This window comes from Anoplolepis gracilipes, unplaced genomic scaffold (assembly GCF_047496725.1).
Source record: "Anoplolepis gracilipes unplaced genomic scaffold, ASM4749672v1 Contig24, whole genome shotgun sequence".
In the NCBI taxonomy this organism is placed as follows: Eukaryota; Metazoa; Arthropoda; class Insecta; order Hymenoptera; family Formicidae; genus Anoplolepis; species Anoplolepis gracilipes.
In genome coordinates this window covers 33,309-41,303 of record NW_027328672.1, presented here as the reverse complement: position 1 = coordinate 41,303, position 7,995 = coordinate 33,309, and the positions used below count along the sequence as shown (strand labels likewise).

At 37.4% G+C, this 7,995-nt stretch overlaps 1 pseudogene; it reads right to left on the bottom strand.

Moving 5' to 3' along the window:
• Positions 1-1,310: 1,310 nt before the first annotated feature.
• Positions 1,311-2,627, bottom strand: LOC140675862 (NADH-ubiquinone oxidoreductase chain 5-like; annotated as a pseudogene).
• Between the last annotated feature and the right edge of the window lie 5,368 nt (positions 2,628-7,995).

Below are 7,995 nucleotides of genomic sequence, written 5' to 3'. Positions count from 1 at the left end.
TACTGACATTATGTAGATGTTGTTTGATTATTTTTATATATTTCTATTTATTGATGAAGATACTAAAATATTACTTAATTTAAATTAATTTATTATTTTATAAATTTATATAGTATATTCATATTACATTTAATTTCCAATTAAAAAAATTAAAAAAATTTTAATATAAATAATTTTAACTTTTATTTATATAATTACATTTTTTATTATTCTATCAACTCTAATTTTATTAATTAATTTACTTATCTCATCTAAATCATTAGCAAATCGAGAAAAAATCTCACCATTTGAATGTGGATTTGATCCTCTATCTAATTCTCGTCTCCCATTTAGAATTCAATTTTTTTTAATTAGTTTAATCTTTTTAATTTTTGACATTGAAATTACTCTCTTAATCCCATTAATTTACATATATTTTATAAATAAAATTATTATTTTTTCCTCATTATTGTTCATTTTCATTCTAATTTCTGGCCTAATCATTGAATATTTAGAAAAATCAATTGACTGAAAAACTAATTAAAATTTATAATTTTTTTACATTTATAAATTTATTTTTTATTCTTGATAAATTTTATTCAGGATTTTAGTTAAACATAAATAACATTTAAATTGCAATTAAAAATTAAATATCTTAATATTTAAATCTTAATTTTCTTTTAAAGTAAATATTTACATTTAATTTCGACCTAAAAATTTGATTAATTTCAATTAATCTAAAAGAACCACATCGAATAAAATTTATTTTTTGAAATAATAATATTTTTGAGCTTCTAACTCAACATTCAATGAAAGGTTTCATTTTATTTCATAAATTTAATAAATATCTAATTAAAAATTATTAACTAAAACCAAAAAAGAGGTAAATTATTGTTAATAATTATATTGAATCTATAAAAAAATTCTAGTTAATTTTTCTTTTTTATTCATTTATATAGTTTAATTAATAAAAACCTTATATTTTCATTATAAAAATAATAAATTTTTCTTTATTTATAAATAAATTATTTAAAAATAAAATCTTATTATCTTAATATCTTCAATATTATGCTTTACGAAATTTAAGCTATTTAAATATAAATTACTTTAAAAATTAATTAACTAATAAAAAAAATAATTAATAAAATTAATACTGAAATAAAAATAAATATATAAATTTTAAATAATTTTATCTTAATTACTAATCTATTTATTATCCTATAAATAATTTTCTTTCCCATAAATTCAATCCATATCTTATCTATCCTATAGGTGTTTAATCTACAAATTATAATAGGACTATAAATTCATATATATATATAATTTATAAATCATATAGATCTAAAAAAATAACTAAATATTAATATATTAATTAAATTTTTTATAGACATAATCAACCTTAATAATACTCCCACAAATAATAATAACATTGTAGTTATTTTTACATTTACATTCATATATAAAAAGTAATTATCAAAAAAAAATATTCACATTAATATAGATCCTCTAATTAACCTTAAGATTAATAAAACAAACATCGATAAATTCATTAATTTATCTTCTTTATAATAATAAAATCTTGAATTTTTAAATGAGCCAAAATAAATATAATAAATCAATCGTAAAGAATATGACACAGTAAGAGAAATTGATAAAGTAATTATTATTAATAAAAAAATATTAATATTATTTAAATAGATAATTTCTATAATTAAATCTTTAGAATAAAATCCGGCTAAAAAAGGAATTCCTATTAATGCTAATCTAGAAATATAAAATCTTATTATAGTAAATGGAATAAACTCATTTAAATTACCACATAATCGAATATCCTGATTATTATTCATTAAATGAATTATAACTCCTGCACACATAAATAATAATGACTTAAAAATTGCATGAGTCAATAGATGAAAAAAGGCTAAAAAATTAAATCTTAAACTTAAAATTATTATCATTAACCCTAATTGACTTAAAGTAGATAAAGCAATAATTTTTTTTAAATCATTTTCAAAATTTGCCATCAACCCAGCTATAAATATAGTAAAAATTGAAATATATAATATAATTTTCTCAATGCCCCTATTCATTAAATATTTATTAAAACGAATTATTAGATAAACCCCTGCAGTAACCAAAGTTGATGAATGAACCAAGGCTGATACTGGGGTCGGGGCGGCCATAGCTATTGGTAATGAAACAGAAAAAGGAATCTGAGCACTTTTTGTAGCTGCTGCTAAAACAATTATTCTTAAAATTAACTTATAATTTTCCATAAAACTTAAATTCCAACTTCAAAATGTAAATATTAATCCAATTCTTATTAATAACCCAATATCTCCCACTCGATTGCATAAGACTGTCACTATCCCAGAATTATATGATAAATAATTCTGATAATAAATCACTAAACAATAAGAAGTTAATTCTAACCCATCTCACCCAAATAAAATTCTAATTAAATTAGGGCTAATAATCATTAAAATTATTGATAAAACAAATATAATTACTAACTTAATAAACCGATCAATAAATATGTCATCGCCTATATAAATTATTCTATGTAATATAATTATTGAAGAAATTAATATAACTACCCCAATGAACAATGAGACTCAATCAAATAAAATATAAAATTCTACATTAATTGAATTAAAATTAAAAAATAATCATTCCATTATATATCTTAAATTTATTAAATTTAAATATAATCTTATAAAAAAAAATAACATAAAAATAATTATTATAAAAAATGAATAAATTTATAATAATCTAAGATAAATTTTTTTTATATTACTAATTTCACAAATTAATATTTTATTTTAAACTACTTAAATAATGACATTATAATAAAATAAATAAATAATAAACATTACTTATTTATTAATAATTAATATTATCTATATTGACTAATATAACAAAACTAAATTCTATTTAAAAAAATTAATGTATTAAACTTAAATTTAAAATTATTAAAATTAAAGGAATTAAATGAATCAAAATAATCATATAATCTTTTATATAAATAAATTGTTGAAAATTTTTCTTCAAAATAATTAAATCCATGCTGAATATATGAATATAAATATAATGAATAAGCACTCCTAAAAAAACAAATCATTATTATATAAATAATAACAGATATCTCTCATCTAATTAAAACTCTAATTATAAAAATCTCTCTAAAAAAATTTAAAGAAAAAGGAAAAGAAAAGTTAGCAGCACATAATAAAAATCATCAAATTCTTAAAGACGGAAAAATATTTAATATTCCTTTATTAAAAAAAATCAACCGACTCCCTGATCGCTCATAATATAAATTCACTATAAAAAATAAACCTGATGAACATAGGCCATGAGAAATTATTAAAATATAAGCACTAATAAATCCTAATTTTATTATTGTTAATATTGAACATATTATTACATTTATATGTACAACAGAAGAATAAACCACCAAACTTTTTATATCAATTTCAACTAAACATAAAATACCAATAAACAACCTTCCTACAATCCCAACTCTAAAAATTACATACCTATACTTATTCCTTTGAAAAATAAATATTATAATAAAACGTAATAAACCATACCCCCCTAATTTCAATAAAACAGCAGCTAAAATTATTGACCCATAAACAGGCGCTTCAACATGGGCCTTAGGCAACCAAACATGAAAAATAAAAATTGGTAGCTTAATAAAAAATGCTATAAAATAAACTAAATAATCTCAAAATCCTATATTAATTATTATATTTTTTATCAATAAATTAAAATCAAATGTTATATTATGCTTATAAATTTCAAATAAATAAATTAATAAAGGCAAAGAAATAAATATTGTATATATTAATAAATAATAAGATGCAGAGGTTCGTTCAAAATTTAACCCTCAATAAATAATGACAATAAACATAGGAATTAATCTTAACTCACAAACATTAAATAAAATAATATTAAATTTATAGAAGAAAAATAAATAATTAAAATTAATAATATAATTTCAAATATTAACAATTTTTTCTCATAATTTATTTTAATTAGCCTACCACTCCTCTCCTCCAACTGAATAACTACTTTTATTAAAGCTAAAATTCAAAACCTTAAAGCTAATAAAAAAAATGAATAAAAATCAAACCCTATAAATATTCTCACCCTAATTCAAATATCATCTTTAAATATAAATTTAAATAAAAATAAAAATCTAAAAATAAAACATGAATTATAAAAAAATATAATTTTTTTATTTTTTATTAATAAAATTATAAATATAAAAAAAAAATAAAAATTTTATCATATTAATTCAAAAAAAATAAATAATAGAATAATTTAATTATACCATAGTGGTCCGGCCGCGTACACGGTCGTGCGGGCCGTGCCGTTTGACCAGACCGGGGCGACATCCCTTTTAGCCCTAAACTCGCCCGGACCAGACACCTCTTTGGCATCCCCCGGGTGACACCCCTGGCTCACACTCTTGCCTCCGGTGTCCACCCTCGAAGGGTAGCCATTCGCGTGCGTCTTTCGGTTATTATAGTGGCCAAGACAAATCACCACTAGGCGGACTCCTGTATTGGCGGTCCGGCCGCGCTTCATGGGTCCCCACCTTGACGAGAAGCTTCCGCAGGGCCCTGGTTTCGCAGAACCCCTTCTGGGTTCCACTACTAACAGGTTCCCGCTTCCAGTTCCCGATCCAGCAGAGCCCTTCCCCTTGGACGAGTTCCCAGGGAAGGAGTCGAGACACGTACTAGCCCCAACGGCACTTGGCTCGGAGGGGTCTTCGGTGCAACGACGCCCCAATCAACGCGAACCGGTTTCCCCCGGTCAGGCACCAGCCATTTCACAGGATGTTATCGCATTGTCGATCAACATCCTGCCCCGAACGTCTCCGTGTTTTGTACAGGGGGTAAGCGCACCCCAGCTCGAACCGTGTGTAGCATCGGGACGGTAGTGTCCTTCAACCCACATCGGGCTTCCTGACCCGTGTCCCCGCCTCCGCGTTTTTATACGAGGGGGAAGGCGGACCCCTGTGCGTACCGTGTATAGCATCGGGACTGCGGTCCTTCAACCTACATCGGGCGTCCTGTCAACCGATCCGTCTTTCGAGTTTCCTATACAGAGGAAAGAGGACCCCTGTTGCGGTGTTTGGTGACTTTGGGACTCGGATCCAGCCGAAAATCCCTCCATCACCCACCACCAAGACCCGAATCAGAGATGAGCGACCCCCTGACACCTCGCCCTGCTGTCAAGCCAACAGGTCGAGGTCCTACCCGAACCCTGCATCGTAGGGTGGCGACTACCCTACAACGACCAAAGCGATGCCGGCCAAACCCGCCGTCCCCGAAGAGCCGGAGGATCCCCCGACACCGAGATGGCCCGGAAGCGCGACCGTCCCAGGAGGCTCGTCGGCACCCGTAGATCCGCCTCCCTCCAAGAAGCCGCGCCCCGACCGCTCGCTTCCCGTCTTGTTGGGATTTGCGACGCGTAAGCCTCACTTCAGGATCGGCACCCGGGGAGCCCGATCAGCATCGGTTGCCTCTCCATCCGATCGGCTCTTCTGAAAAGGACTCCTCCGGAAGGGAGGACACTCTTCAGGCGGGCACGCTAAGGCCCTCGCGTAGTGTCTTTGTTACTCCTCAACCCCCGCCCAGCCACGCTCCGGCTTAAGGGCTTTCGCCCCCGGCGTACTATGTGGCGTTCACCATCATTTCCGCCGCGACCGTCGCGTCTGTAGCAGGAACCGATTCGTACGCGTCCGACACCCAGGTATGCATGCCGGTGCTATGCATCCTGCCCGAGCCCGGGTCCAAGAGGAAATCCGGCTAAAGATGCGCTTTTAGCTATCTCTCCACTCCGGTTTCCCGGGCTTCAGGACAGAGCCTCCCCACCATGTCAAGGTGACGCATCATCGGGAAGGAGTAGGGAGGTAACCTAACCTAACCTAACCTAACCTAACCTAACCTTTTTTTTTTTTTTTTGTTACGAGGGGGAAATGCCTTTACGCATCCCCGGCCTGGTATTGGTTGGCCGGGGTATGTGGGACTCGCCGGCGCTATAGAGGAAGCACCGGAATACCCACTAAAACCCCCCCTGGGTATCCTTCCCAGACGGTTTATGCAGAAAGGAGGGCCTCGCCATCGGCACTTTCCCTCCTCCTGCCCGTCTCGTACACACACACGCTTGGACCTGGGTCCAACGAGCACTCGCAGGAGCGTCCCTTCCCTATTACGACCCCGGGATACCAACCGGGGTCTTCTCCTTCCCAGATTGCAGTAGACGGAGGTGGAATGTCCGTTTCCTACCCCACTTCCGGCTCTGCGTCTCTCCCACACCAGAGACGTAATGGGGGGGGATAATCGTGTCCCCCCCTTTATCGTCATTTTCGTCCTACTTCCTTGTCCACCCCACTGCCTGCTCCGGCCCCCTGGTCCGACCGCCCACTTACTAGTGGGGGTCGGCTTCCAAGGGTGGGGGTCTGCTGTTGGGGGTTCTCGCCCGAATTCCCGGGAGAGGGAGGAGGGGTCTTATCTTCCCTCCCCCGGCGTCTCTCTCGTCCTTCTCTCTCTCTTTCTCGCTCCGCCTCTTTCTTTGTGCTGAAGACTACTCCACAGAAAGAGGCCACCGCCCTCCATTTATCCTCCCCTTCTACCATAGCCTTCACTATGGCTACGAGGGAGAGATCCTCTCCCACGGCCGTGGACAATTCCGCCCGGCTTTCCACCCACGCAGGACACACCTCCAGGGTGTGCTGCGCTGAGTCCAGGGGGTCGGTGCAGTGGTGGCACTTGCCCGTAGTCTCCTACCCAATACGGTCCAGATATTCGCCGAAGCAGCCGTGCCCCGTGAACACCTGAGTCATACGGAAGGTCATTCCCCCCTTCCTTTTTTCCACTCAGGCCTCAAAGTGAGGCCCTATGGCCTCAGCCACCCTACGCCCCGCAGCTCTGCCAGACGGAGAGAGCAACTGCTGCTTCCACCGTTCCAGCATCTTTCTATGGTGCTGCCGCCTCTCCGCAATCTTCGCCCGGGGGACGATGTTCCGCCCCGCCTCCCGGAGCCCTCGCATGCGTCGGTACACATCGGTGTACATCTTCGCGAGAAGCTCCACGGGAGGAATCCCCGCCAAAGCAGTCGCCGCTTCGAATGACACTGTACGGTAAACACGTACCACCCGTAATGCCATTTTCCTTTGGACCCCGTGCCCAGGGTCCTCCGGTTGCCGCTGATATCCTCGGCCCATACGGGTGTCCCGTACAGCATCATAGCGTGAACCGTCCATCCATACAGCCGCCTGACTCGACCGTCAGGGCCTCCCAGGTTCGGGAATAGATGGCCCAGCGCGGCAGCTGCTTTCTCCAGGCGGGGAACTAACTGGGCAAAGTGCGCGGCGAAGCGCCACCCACCGTCCAGCAGTAACCCCAGATATTTAAGGGTATTTCCCACTTTCGTCTCCACCCCCTCCACCATAACCCGAAGGCTCGGCGGCACACTTCTAGCACCTGGCCGGAAAATGATTGCCTCCGTCTTCTGGGGCGCCACCCTCAGGCCCAACTCCTTGATAGCCCGCGTAATACACGTCGTCGCTACCGTGGCCAGGGCCGAGGCCTCCCTTCTGTTTTCCCCCTCGGCTAACACGATCGTATCGTCCGCGTAGCAGACGACCGTGCAGCCGGGGGGGATGGCCGTCCTTACCACCCCGTCGAAGGCCAGGTTCCACAGGAGTGGTTCGAGGACCGACCCCTGTGGGACTCCACATCCCACTCGTCTCGTAACCTCTACCGCGTCCCTGTTGGTGTAATGTAGGGAGCGGTCGCTGAGGTACGATTGGATGATCCGGCGGAGGTATCCCGGCACGCCGAAGCGGGCCATGGCTCTTTGGATACATCTCCAGGGCAGGGTGTTAAAGGCGTTCGAGATGTCAAGAGACACGCCGATCGCCACCCTGCCCTCCCGCACCGCGGCTTCCGCAAAGGCGCGCACCCTCAGTACTGCGTCCACGGTTGATCTTCCACCGCG